General features: G+C 23.8%; 1 protein-coding gene across 1 annotated transcript in view; it reads left to right on the top strand.

The window, feature by feature from the left end:
• The first annotated feature begins 188 nt into the window (after positions 1-188).
• LOC126900507 (uncharacterized) overlaps positions 189-14,159 on the top strand; it is a 31,278-nt gene continuing 17,307 nt past the window's right edge. The window contains exons 1-2 of the transcript XR_007702867.1: positions 189-475; positions 9,470-9,570. The gene's annotated coding sequence lies outside the window, so the exon portion shown is untranslated. The remainder of the gene's footprint in view (positions 476-9,469; positions 9,571-14,159) is intronic.

Genomic DNA, 14,159 nt, shown 5'->3' with positions numbered 1-14,159 from the left:
ACTACTTTTATTAATTTCTAATGTATCATTCATTTAGATAATAAAATACATTTTTAAATTATTGAAAATGTAAAAAAATTTAAAAACGTCTTTTAAAATGCACAACCATTCATCAAAAGAATTAACATTTATTTAAACTTTAATGTTATTACACTTAAGTGTTGGAAATACTAACATAAAAATGATATATCACATTTAAAAACGTGTTCTTATGTATTTAGAATAAAATTTTCTATTATATTTGTAATGAAATAGTGTCAGTTCGTGTTTATCTCTCGACCGGTAAACGCGTGTGCTATCTTAATCCGGTTGTTTTTATAGCTTGCGATAGCATAGTAAATTACAGTACTGCGTCGTCTTAAACAGATAATATGTCAATTTCACTTTTTCCATAATAGCGCAGCACAAACACATATACATATATTAAGCCAGATCGGCGGCATAAAGGACGCCATGACCACAAACTATGAAAAAAGTAACTCAATTCAAATAATAGCATTTAATCAAATTTCTATATAAAAATAAAATTAGTACCTAACAAAAAGCTTCTTATAGAATCATCTAACAAAAACAAACATAAAAATTCTGTAAAAAAATTGGAAAGTTTAAAAACACAATCGAAACAAACTTTTCTTATTTAAAATCGTTATCGAAAGCTTAATGTCAAACTATACCTACAAATAATTTTTCAAAAATTAACCAAATCATAATTCTACTAGTAATAGAGAACGCTAAAAATATTGAATATATATTATAGTTACTAGTAGTTATTAATAGTTAATAGTTACAATAATCAATAGTTACTATTGATTATGAAAACAAAACATCACTTAAATAAAATTAAAAATATTATTAATTTAAAGACTAAAAAACATTAAAAATATTGAACTCAAAGATCCACAAAAAATTACTGATAAACCGCGGATAAGTATTTCAGTATGTGTTTAGCGTTGATAATGATAACATTGTTTTCCAAATACGTATCCGCGGTTTTTTAGTAATTTTTTGTGGCTCTTTGAGTTAAATATTTTTAGTATTTTTTAGTTTTTAAATTAATAATATTTTTAATATAGTTTTAATTTTATTTAGTTAATTAGCCACAAGTGATCAATTATTATTACATAAAACATCACATCAGAATATTTTTAACTAATAAAGTGACTGGCGTCTTTGTAAACAAGTCGGGTACCTATCCACCATTTGTAAAAATATACAAACTAACACAATTGATTGATTAATTAATAATAATATAAATACATCACCATATTCACTAGGAATAGATAATATTAGTTTTGATCAAATAGAAAACGTGAATAATTTTAATGTAATAATAAAGCAAATTTCTTATAATCTTTGATTACCAGAGATAATTAAGAACCCCGTAAAAAGACAAGTTAAAAAACAATTGTAAATCAAAGATATTTGAAAATTCTAAGTATACAATTAAGAAACTAAACGTGTCCCTTTAGGTTCAATTCATCAACCAGTCCTAATGTTAATTTAGATAGTCTGTGATCCATATAGATAAAACACATTCTAACTATAATTAATTTAAACATGCAACTGAAAATGCACAGGGTGAAAATATATATTTACAAGATATATGTAAACTAATTAACACTGACATAAAAAAATTTTCCAAAACAATTGATGTTATCTATCTTCACAGACCAAAGCATAAAAACTAAAATAATCAAACTAGCCAGCTATTTATTTCAAATAATATCACAAGACCAATGGAGCAAGCTTTAAATTAAAAAACTTAGCACATTGGGGGTGGGTAAAATGGAGAGAAGCGTCTGGTGTGTTATTCGACAAGATAATTCCAATAAGGCTGAAAGGTAAGTTCTATAAGACTGTAGTAAAACCAACTATGATGTATGGTTCAGAGTGTTGGGTGTTTGATAAGAGAATAGAGCAAAGAATGAGTGTAGCAGAGATGAGAATGCTTAGATGAATGAGTGGAGTGACTAGAGAAGATAGTATAAGAAACGAACATATAAGGAGAAGTAAAGGTGTAACGTCAATTGTGGATATGACAAAGAAAATATACTTAGTTGGTTTGATCATGTTATAAGAGAGTCATTGGAAGATATAAGAACAGTTGTGAAAATAAATGTTGAAGGAAAAGAGGTAGAGGAGGGTCAAAAAAGAAGGGATGTTATTATATGCGATATGATGTGTAAATTTAGGTAAAAGGGTGACAGACCCTAAATAGGTGGAATAAAGTCGAGGAAAAAGAAGATGATGAAGTTATCTTCCCCAGCAACTAAGTTTTTCTAAAAATATTTAATCAAATATGGAATAAAAACATTTTTTTCAAAACAGCTGAGGCACAGTGTAGTAATCATAATTAAAAAATCAGGAAAAGACTAGTTAGATAGATTAGTTTACAAATTAAAAGATATTCTCTAATTTTACTCTTTAATACAATGAAAAGCTTCTTAAAAATAAAAGATAAATGTACATATTAATCATATTAAATCACAGAAATCTAAAGTAATTCATGCAATTAAGTCTTCTGTATTAAGATTTCGACTTTTAAGAAAATTAAATTCAGTTATAAACATAGAAAAGTTATTCAACATTATTAATAATTTCTTTAAAAAGAGAACCATTCAAGTAAAAGTTGAAGACTTCCTATAAGAAATGTTCATCCAAGAAAATTGAGATTCGCGAGGCTATATTATTTCAGCAAGGGTATGCATCTTTGAGATTTTTAGGAATCAGTTTTAAAGAAATTCTTAAAAGTAACAGGTATTATGTTCTAGTTTCATTAAGGGTTCTTAAATTTCTCTTCATAATAATTTCGATTTGTTTTTATTAATAAAAAATTAATATGAACAATCCTGACAAACTACATACAGTCAAATTTCTAGGTATATTTAATAGAAAATCAAACAGGATACCTCTACTTGAATTACTAAAACAACACTATACCTCGTATAAATATCAAATTACTATCTTACAATTCATGTGGTACTTCGACGCAATCATTAAGTAAACATATAAATCTCTTATAGTGATAAAAAGGAATTCGCTTCAAAAATAATATATTCCTTGGACAAGATCTTTTGGACTGAATGAAATAAAAACCTATAAAATTAAAATAATTTTTTTGAGTGAAAATGAGAGAAATTTACAGTTGTTTAAAATTTTAGTGTTTTGATAATTTGAAAATATTTTACCTGCTGTCTAGGCATTTCATAATGAAAATTATCAAGCGTTACCTATTTTACGTAATGTTTTAAACTCAATCCAGACCAACAGGATCTATCGTAGCTGTTTTACAGGACTCACTATACTCTTTGTTAACGCCAATAGTTTTATTGTCTTATTGTTTTAATTTATATTATAATACAGTGTATATTACCAGTTTGGTTTTTCCAATATATTTCGTCGGTATTTTTCAGTTATTTGGTTCAAAAATAACAAAAAGTGATTTATGTATTGAAATTACTAGGGTTTAGTTTTTGAGCAGTCGAAATCTTTTGCAGTTAATTGACTAAATTTTGACGTCTAAAATGTTAAGCTCGGTAAAAAAAAAATTTAATTATTAATCAAACTATCAGTCTTATTTTATTTAAAATTTAGTTAGTTCTTTTTTTTTAATTGTGGTGTAAAGTTAGATTTAAAAAAATAAAGGAGTTATTATTTATAAGTTACTAAGTTTTAATAGCAAATTCAGTTAATTTACTAGTTACTTTAAACAGTAATAATAATTTTCATTCATTCGACATAATCAAAATGAACAAACTTTAATTTTTCCTACCTACAAAACTATATGCCAAAAGAATAAATTTATCTCTATTCAAATAAAATTAAACAATTTATCTTTATCAGTTAATAAGAACAAATTTTATTATTAATCTTCAATTTACCTATAAATAATTTTAGTATCCATGGCATTATCGTTAATGTAACTCAGAACAACAATTAAATGTTTCTTCTGTCTTTGTCATTCTAACTTTTTTAAAAAGAAATATAATAATCGATAATGAATCGATGTAAGTAAATTTTTCGGTAATATGAGTAGTAAATTCATAATTATCTGTAGTATTTTCCAAAGTTATTGGTAGAGTAGGTATAAGTTTTTTCCTACCTTGGCACATTGACGTACTAATTTCATTTACATTAAACGAAGAAATTATTTGGAAAATATAACGTGTTATTGTTATTTCTTCACATATTATTTTTAATGGTTTACTTACAGTTTCTTCTATAGTCTTCCATTTATAATTATTTCTAATGAGCTGCTTATTTAATTTCTCATCTACAGAGTTGTGTTCATAGGTATCACGTACCGAAGTTACAATTGTATTATGAGCATTAGTTTTTATCGAAGCATAACACAAATTAATGCAACAGCGCCATACAATATCACCTGTTTTCTTTTTAAATCCGAAATTTTGGATAAAACACTATATATTTATTAAAAAAAAAAAAAAAAAAATTCCATTTTTACATTGACCGCTTAACAACTACAAACGAACTTAACTTAGATTTATAAATAGTGCTATTTTATACCGTATACCAAAAGAACAAAAACAATTCTATATAGAAAATCTAAAATAGTGTTCTTATTGATATTAAATTGGTATTATGAAATCTCTATATTATTATTGAAATTTTGATCATTGAAACAGTAAAAGTGTACACTTTGTCATGTGCCTATATGTCTTTCTATATTAATAATTTCTTCACTGAATGTAAAAAATACACAGATATAGGGCACCAAATAGGAATAAAAGATTACTTGTCATCAACATTAAATTCCGAAGAAACAGAAAAAGTAATAAAATTTCTTGTCATAAATAAACTCCTTGGTCTTTATATAAATTTATTTAAGCTACGATACGAAACTGAGAAGGTATTAATTTTATTATGATGTTTTTTTTTTATCTGTCGCCACTTTTTCTCAGCTCTCACCGGACCAATTTTTTTCAACAATACGTCAAAATATCAAAACCGTATATAGTTAAAGACATTGCCCTTAAAAATTTCCCTACTTCCCCGTAAATGGAGGAAATCCCCAAACATTACAATTTTTAAAATCGATAAATGTTGACATTTATTCTCTTAAAACTACTTTAACTTTTTGAAAAATAAACGTACCAAAATAATTTTTTTTAATATAGAAAACTTAGGTATTTTACTTTTATTTGATATAAATATTTTGAAAATCTGACCATTTGCTCGTCTACAGGAGGAATTCAAAATAGCAACTTTTTCACAAGATTCAATGTTTTCAACTTAACTTTTGAAAATGTTCCGGAAATATTGCATTTTTTAAATATATGTTAAATTAAAGCTTATGTTATGAAATATGAATTTTAAAAAAAAGTTGCCCCGACAAACCATCTTTTTATGTACAAATGGCAGTCAAAGATAAACAAAAAATAGGAGTTAATTTTGCTTTTGGAATAAACCTCCAATTTCTTAAAATTCAACACTATCTACAGATTTGCATTGAGGCGTTTTTTATGATAGTGATTTTAATCACTGTCAAATATATATCTATACTTGTCCCAACTATGGCACATCCACACTGTATTTGTTATCATAATCAAAATTTATTGTATAATCTATATTAATATTTAATCAATTTACTGCAATAAATATCATCTAAAGTTTGAGTTTGAGTTTAAAAAAAATAAAAAATAATATATATATATACAGGGTGGCCCACCACTCACTGACAACTTAAATAACTTTTGATCCAGTTAATATTTTTAGTTGATTTTTTTTTTAAATAATAGTTATACGTTAGGTCTATAGCTATATCTCAATAATTAATTTTTTTACATTTTATTAAAAATATTAATTATTTTTAAATTTTAAATAAAATGTAAAAAAAAAATCTAAGATAGCTATTTTGTAGAGTAGAATTTAAGAAAAATTTTAGTAAAAAAATATCTTATTAATATTCAGTAGTAAATATTCTGTAGCGTTTTGAAGTTTGTGAAAATTTGAATTTTCATGTACTATTTTACGGTATTAAACATTGAAATACGTATTGAGAAAAGGACAGAAGAAAACGCTATCTTTTCAATATACTTTTGAATGAGAGTGATAAGTAATAATTGCCTTATCTAATTTCTTATCATGGTATTTATGCCAAGTTTGTAATGTATACACACTATCATCATATGTATACACAGTAATCATGAAAAGATAGCGTTTTCTTCTGTCCTTTTCTCAATACGTATTTCAATGTTTAATACCGTAAAATAGTACATGAAAATTCAAATTTTCACAAACTTCAAAACGCTACAGAATATTTACTACTGAATATTAATAAGATATTTTTTTACTAAAATTTTTCTTAAATTCTACTCTACAAAATAGCTATCTTAGATTTTTTTTTTACATTTTATTTAAAATTTAAAAATAATTAATATTTTTAATAAAATGTAAAAAAATTAATTATTGATATATAGCTATAGACCTAACGTATAACTATTATTTAAAAAAAAAATCAACTAAAAATATTAACTGGATCAAAAGTTATTTAAGTTGTCAATGAGTGGTGGGCCACCCTGTATACGTATGTAATATTGTAGTAATATATGTATATATTATTAAAATATTTTATGATAAATAATTACAACTAATTAAATTATCTTATTTTATTAACTTATAAATAACAAACTTTGTAATATTAAAAAGTTGTCTTTTCGACATCTCGGACAGATAATCGATTAATATTTTATTTTTAGCTATTTCAGTGACAAAAAAATGTACTTCTATTATAGTTCCTTTGATACTTGTGTTTTTACATGTATAGTTTATAATACCAAGTTTAGTATAATATTTACACGAGTTAAGGTAAATTTAAATATTAGTATTTTTGAAACAAAATGAAACATAAAATGTTTTATTCATACGTGCAAAAAGTATAAGACTTAGGTGAGGTGCCCCAGTTCAAAATCTCTATAAATATTTCACTCATTAAATGCTTAAAAAAATGAAAAATGAAATTATATAACGATATAAATTTAATAAAACTTTCAATAAACAATATATATAAAAAATATTCGAAATTATTTGGATGTTTTACTTTAATAGTTATATGTTTTATTTTTAACCTTAAAAAGACAAAAATAGTATTTTTAAGTAGGGATAATATTATGTATGAATCATTAAACTATAGAAATAATAAATTATACATTTGTTCTATAGTGGTACACTATTTTATTATTTATATATTATTATATTATTTATTTTATTTATTAATACTAGTTTAAAGTTCAAAGAATTTATATCTCGTTAAAAATATGATTCGCTGTCTTTAGCGGTTACAACAACTCATTTACTATTATGTACATTTTGTAACTAAATAAATTATTGACTTGAAATTTATTAAACTAGTAGAAATGTATACGTTATATAATGATTTTATATACACTGAGTAACTCAGCCTGTTCTTACAATTTTTTTATAAAAAAAATTAATTCTTTTAAAAATGAACAGTTATTATGAAAAAATAATTAAACAGACATTGAATAAAAGGTATACTACTTACAATATATCCTAAAAAATTATAAAAATATTAATTAAAAAAAATATCCATTGGTGGTAATTAACCTTTAAAAGTGTAACATTTTGTAACTTGTAGCTTGCTTAATAGGTTAATTTTAAAAAAGGTTTTCCTATTTTTAACTCGAGGTAATCATGATTTTTTTTTTATACATCAAAAAATATTTAGAATTAATTATAATTTTTGTTTTATTACCCTATACTGTACCAAAAACTGTTTTAATCATTGGTTATTAAACCAAACGAAACAGTATGATGTTATATTTATATTATTTCCGAAATACGTATCCACTATTTTTTAGTTATTTTTTTTTTTTTTGGTAAAATTTTTATTATAAATAATATTAGCCACAAGTGATCAATTTTTACTATACGATTTTTACCTTTTTAAACATATGCTTATAAAACTTTATTAGAATTTAATTTTGTTTAATCAAATTAACTTCATTATAAAAGTATTTTAAGTTAAAATGAATTTCGTTTCGTTACTCAATATTGCATTTAAAAAATTGTTACCCTTCATAGGGTGTTTTTAAAAATATTGCCTATTTTAATTTTTGACATTATTAAAAAACTCTAATACGTAATTACTATAATCAATATTAAAAAATTCCACGCCTCAAAATTTAACGCTGTAGGTGTCAAATGCTTACATATATGTAAATATGAATCAACTTATTTATTGTGGTAAATGGTAAAAAAAGTGACCACAAAGATTTATTCAAAATGAAAGATAAAATACAAAAAGTGATATCAAATTGTTAGTATATGTTAAATTGTTAGTTCACTTAGACTCGGCAACTTCAAAAACATAAGGTACAACCTTATTTATAATTTAAAAGTTATATTTCAAACAATATTAGTTATGGCGTGCTAAAATTGATTTTTATTCACTATGCGTTGGTTTAAAATTATCAGAGAAGTATAGAAGTACACAACCTCTATACACTTAATACTAGTCTTTGGTATTGAATTTTTTCCATGAAAATTATCATTGCTTAGATGAACGTTTATAATTTTGTTGAATAATGTTAAAGTCCTGATTTTGTACAATACAAATTTTCTAGTACAATTATACTATATAAGTTATTTTTTAGTCATATATACTAGTACGTTAGTACCTTAATTAATAATACATTCACAATACAAAATAATTATTTGTATTTTAACTAAAAAAATGGAACAGTTTATTAATACAGCCACAGCAGCACAAAATAAACAAGATTTTATGATTAGTAATGAAATCAACATTGCAACGATAATCACTCAATACTAATGTTCTTCTTTAATAGGCACCTCTGGTAATATTTTTCAATTTAGTTATAAACGCTTAATCAAGCGATGTTAATTTTCTTAGAAAAAAATACTACACATACGATCATTATTTAGTATATACAGATTGTGTTATCTAATGAGCTTAGAACAACGTTAAATAACGGTATATTAACATAAACAAATTCAAATTTTTACAAATTTTAAAAAGCTATAATAGATGAACGATTGAAAATAATTGTTTGTACGTTTTTTCTTTCGTATTATTAAAATAAAAATTGAAGTTTCCATTCGATACGGTTAAAATAAAGGCTTATTATCCCTGAAGGGATAAAAAACCATTACTTAACTTTCTCTAAAAAAATTTTAAATGTTTTTGTTTCGGAGAAAATAAATGTGTTATCCTTAATGAATCATCTGTAGTTGATGTCCCATCTCCTAAAAAATACGCCATATTATCTTATTCTATTTAGAAAACGAATTTGATAACTTTAAAAGGTGTCAATAGGATTTAGATAATTAATCTAATATTTCATTTTGCCGAGTTAAATTCAAAAATAAAGCATTCCGTTAACCCATGCTTAACAAACAACACAATTATACAGCCATATTATAGAATTTTGTTATTAAAATAAATTAAGTTATATTTATTTTTTAGCTTTTCACGTCCATTGAAGATTATAGTGACCGAATTTTGAACCCGAGGTAGTGTGCGTCAAGCACTGACCCGTTACCGACTCGGCCCCACCGTCACTCTAAGTAAAGATATACATATTATTAAAATATTATTACTGTATTAGATGCATATTAAATATGCTAACAATAATATTAATAAATTTTATGAATATTATTAATTACTAAGCTCCAGGGTCCCTATAAATCTCACGCGCCTTCGGTGTGTAAGCCTCTTTGGGCCGTCCTTATAAATAGGTTATTGATTCCAGTAGAAGTACCCGGCTTTAAGTGATTTGCAGGAAAAATATAACATCAGAATCAATGTAACAAAAATATATTAAAAATATAATTATAAAAAAATAGCAAAATTCAAGAAATGAAAATAGTAAAATGTATTGGGTAAAAAGTTGACGTTTCTTTATTCAGGTATTCACTAGCGCGTATTCAGAAATAATTTTAGGTGGGTATTTAATTTTTTTACTTTGATAAATATACTATAGATAATTTTTTGCTAAAAATCAGTCATTATGAAAAAAAAGATTTTTAGAGCCATATTTCTTGAATAACAATGTTAAAAAATATTGATAGGGCTAGTTCAAAGGGGGTAATCACTCATATTTCCCTTAAATACGCCCAAGGTATACACAAGAAAGACTATGTAAAAAAGGAAATTTTTATGACAATGTTGATTACTGTTATTTGTCTCTGTACAGTATAATTTTCATAGATAAGTCACAATTTTTACAGTAAACTCATAGACATATATATAATATTAAATTAATAGATGAATATACCAATAAATTTGATTAAATATATCAAAAAAATGTTGAATTACAAACTTATTTATAAGATATTGATAGAAAATATCTGTATACTTAATAAATTAAATATGCAATGTATAACTAACTAACATAGTATGAGAAAAATTTTCAAGAGAATAATAGAATAATGTTTAAACACCCAATCAATACATTTAGGAAAACTAAAACATATTTTTAAAATGAAATTAACAGTCAAATTAAGTAAACTTAAAAATCATTCTCTACAAATTAAGGGTCATAATATAAGTACAAGCAAAAATGAGCCGATACTCTTATTCAAAACATAACCATGTCTATTAAAAAAAAAAGCTCGCAGAACTGAAAATTGGAGCAACCTATGTAATTTTCCCAGAAAAGCATTTCCTTGTTTAATTGTTTAATGAGTTGTGTACATGTATTGTCATACAAAAAAAACCATTATTTTTCGTTAAAATTTTTATAAATTTCAAACGCTCATAGGAACTAAAGTTTTAAAGCAATCTTGGATCTTCGGATTTTTGGTGCTTCCTTGACTCGTGTATATTACTGAGATAAAATTGCGAATCGAAAAAAAATCGTTTTCGTAGTGTGTCGTAAGAAATTTGGACAGCGCACCCTGTCGTCTCGAGTGTATGATAAAAAGAAGATAGTAAAACAGTAAAAAAAATATTGGATTGAATTAATTTTATGATATTTTAGAAATGTCTTTAGACGGGTATAGTGAAAATTTCAAGCTTTAAGTCGTAACTAGCATTGACGTTATCGAACGTTTTTCTCAAAAACGATCGAAATTTTAAAACGCTTGCGGTCGAGCGCCAAAAATTTCCGACCTTTTCCAACAATTTTCTCAAAATCTCGTGACCAAGCACTTTCATTGAATAAAAAAAATTGTGAATATCAATATACGCTACGTAATTTTCTCAGAAAAGCTTATTTTTTCCTTATTCTACTGTATAATAACATTTTAATTTGCAGTCATTAAAATAGAAATCACTTTTGAAAAATGTTAAATAAAAAACTTTTTTTATTGTTAAGATTTTATTTAAAATGATATATAAGTATTGAAGAACAAATATAATTTTAAGTTCAAAATAAATTTTTTGAGTTAATATATTTTTTTGTTTAAGTAAAGAGAAGTAGATGGAACAAAGAAAAATAACAAAAATATCCAACTAACGTGATTTACAAAAATAAATACAGGAGACGGAACTTATCATTCATCTAATACTTTGATAAAATATAATTAAATTCTAGGGTAAATACGTTCATCAACTCATTGACTTAATAAAGAAATACTGACTAATTTGGTTTTGTTGTACTTGTGTAACGTTATAACAACACAAATTTCGCTCTTTATTTGCTAAACGTATTACTTTAAAGAGTAACCGCCAGAAAAATGAAAATCTTAATTGGCAATCGACCAAAACTAATGTAAAAGGGTAAATTATTTATTAATCAAAATTTACCAGTAATATTTTTGACAAATAATATTTAAGGTATTGAAAAATAACTAAGTTTTTCTCTATCTGTAGTTGATGTACCTTAGTTAAAAACAGAATGAAAATAAGATACTTTAGTATACCAAATGTTACTTAACATTTTGTCTAGGCAAGACTAAATATTATTGTACTCTATTTTAACATAATAAATTTACATTTATAAATTTGTAAAAAGAGAATAACAATCACTTTTACCCTTTTCTTAATGAAACTACTTATCTATTGGCATCGATTCATAGGATTCATTTCATTTAGAAATCTAAATAAATATAATTTTGTTGTGTGTTTTTTACAAACATTGAAATACGTATTGAGAAAAAGACAGAAGAAAACAAAATCTGTTTACGGTAAGTATTGATTATAGGAATGAAACATTTTCCATAGAAATTATTAACGCTTTATGAGCTTTTGTAACTAAACTTAAAAATTTGATAGGTAGAAGATAGCAGATCTCTTTAGTGTTTAATTATCACAAGTCAAAATTCAGCCTTTGTTATATTCAAATAATTAGATATTTGATACAAAATTATCGTATGTTTTCCGATAATTAACTAAAATTAAAAAATTTTACATTCCATATGCGCAACAAATAAGAGAGTAACTTACTTTTTTCAGGAAATCAAAAATAAAATTTACTATTTAATTACAACCTATATGTTTATAGTTTTCTAAATAGTTTAATTACGATTTAAACCAAATTTTCGATATTTTAATGAAAGTTATTATAATAACAAAAGTTAAAACTAAATTTAAATACTACACAATATAAAAATCCAATATTATTCGTTGCGTATTGCTATATAATTAGAAACTCTACATTGTAATTTGAATATCATTTTAAATCGTAATTAGCTTATCATTTTTATATTTATTAGATTATTTAAATATATATAATACATTTCAATTTCTCCATTACGCAGTAGTAGTTTGTATCGTTCTTAATTAAAACATTTATAACTTATTAAAATATACATCATAATTTTTAACATGTATAATAATAATAATAATAATTAATAATCGTGATAATAATTAAATAATCATTTTAATAAATAAATAAATTTTATTTTATTTTTAAATTTATAAGTACATTAATTATAATTACAATTAATGTACAAAACAAACTTTTTTGGTTTTTTTATCACTAAATCTTGTTTGATCTAAATGTTATATTCTATTGCTAATAAATTTCCCAAATTCTTTAGATAAGGAAAAATTTTCATATATATATATATATATATATTTAATGTTTAACATGAAATGATTGTTTTCTTCGTCTTTTTCTCAATACGTAATTCAACGTTTATAAAAATACACTTGAAAATTGCCATTTTTCAGACTTAATCACTTCTCGTATTAATTTTGAATGAATTTTTAACACATGATTATAACTATTATTATTATAGATTTTGATTTAAAAGATACATTAAAAAAAAAATTAGTGTACGATTGGAAGTAGATTAAAATTTAAGGTTAAAATTCCTCAAAAAATAAGATAATCCAAATAATGTTAATGAATGTATAATAGTTTTACTATTTATCAAGATTGACTATTAACAACTTAGGTCTTCGTCAAATTACTGTGATTTAAGATGTTATTATAGATAATTGATATTATATTTAACTGTTATAATAGTTGAAAATAATAATCATAATAACATGTTATGATTAATGCTATATTTATGTTTCATTGCACATTTATACTAACATATTTAATTTCTTAATTGACTTTTGATGAAATAAAAGTAGTAATTAAAATACATATTTAATGAGTAATAATGTGTATTTTTATAATAATAAATTATATTTCTTCTATAACAATTAATGAATATAATTAAAAATATAATTGTTCATTAAACTCAAAAATTTAGTTAATCAGACTAAAGTTATATTTTTTGTAAAAAGAATTAATTTAGCCACAAGATATTTATTAAATTTGATGATGAAAGCTTAGATCTCCTTTGTAATACAACGAAGGATTAATGATAAAACATTTGAATAATTTATTTAATTATAGTCATGAACATATAAAATAAAAGTTGATGACAATTTGAGCTAGAATAGTAGTAAATATAATTATAAACATATTTAAATTCGAGAATAATTACTAACTAAAACAATTTTATAAAAGCTATTCATTTAGTCACTCTATGGGTTTAAGACGATTATTTATCAAATCACATAACCTATAACTTTTTATTTCTTCGATAAACTAGCAAAGGCAGTTAAAATTACATAAAACAAAAATTACTGTAACTCACTTATGTTGCCACATATACAAGTGTAATCTTTATAAGGTATTTAGTGGATAGTTGTTCTAGAATAATGACATTACCATAGTCCAAAATCAAAAAAACCTTTTTATATATTTATTACT

The sequence above is a fragment of the Daktulosphaira vitifoliae genome, unplaced genomic scaffold (assembly GCF_025091365.1).
Source record: "Daktulosphaira vitifoliae isolate Bord-2020 unplaced genomic scaffold, ASM2509136v1 Scaffold_3, whole genome shotgun sequence".
In the NCBI taxonomy this organism is placed as follows: domain Eukaryota; kingdom Metazoa; phylum Arthropoda; class Insecta; order Hemiptera; family Phylloxeridae; genus Daktulosphaira; species Daktulosphaira vitifoliae.
Note: the sequence above shows the minus strand (reverse complement) of the source record. Positions and strands in the feature narration are given on the sequence as shown.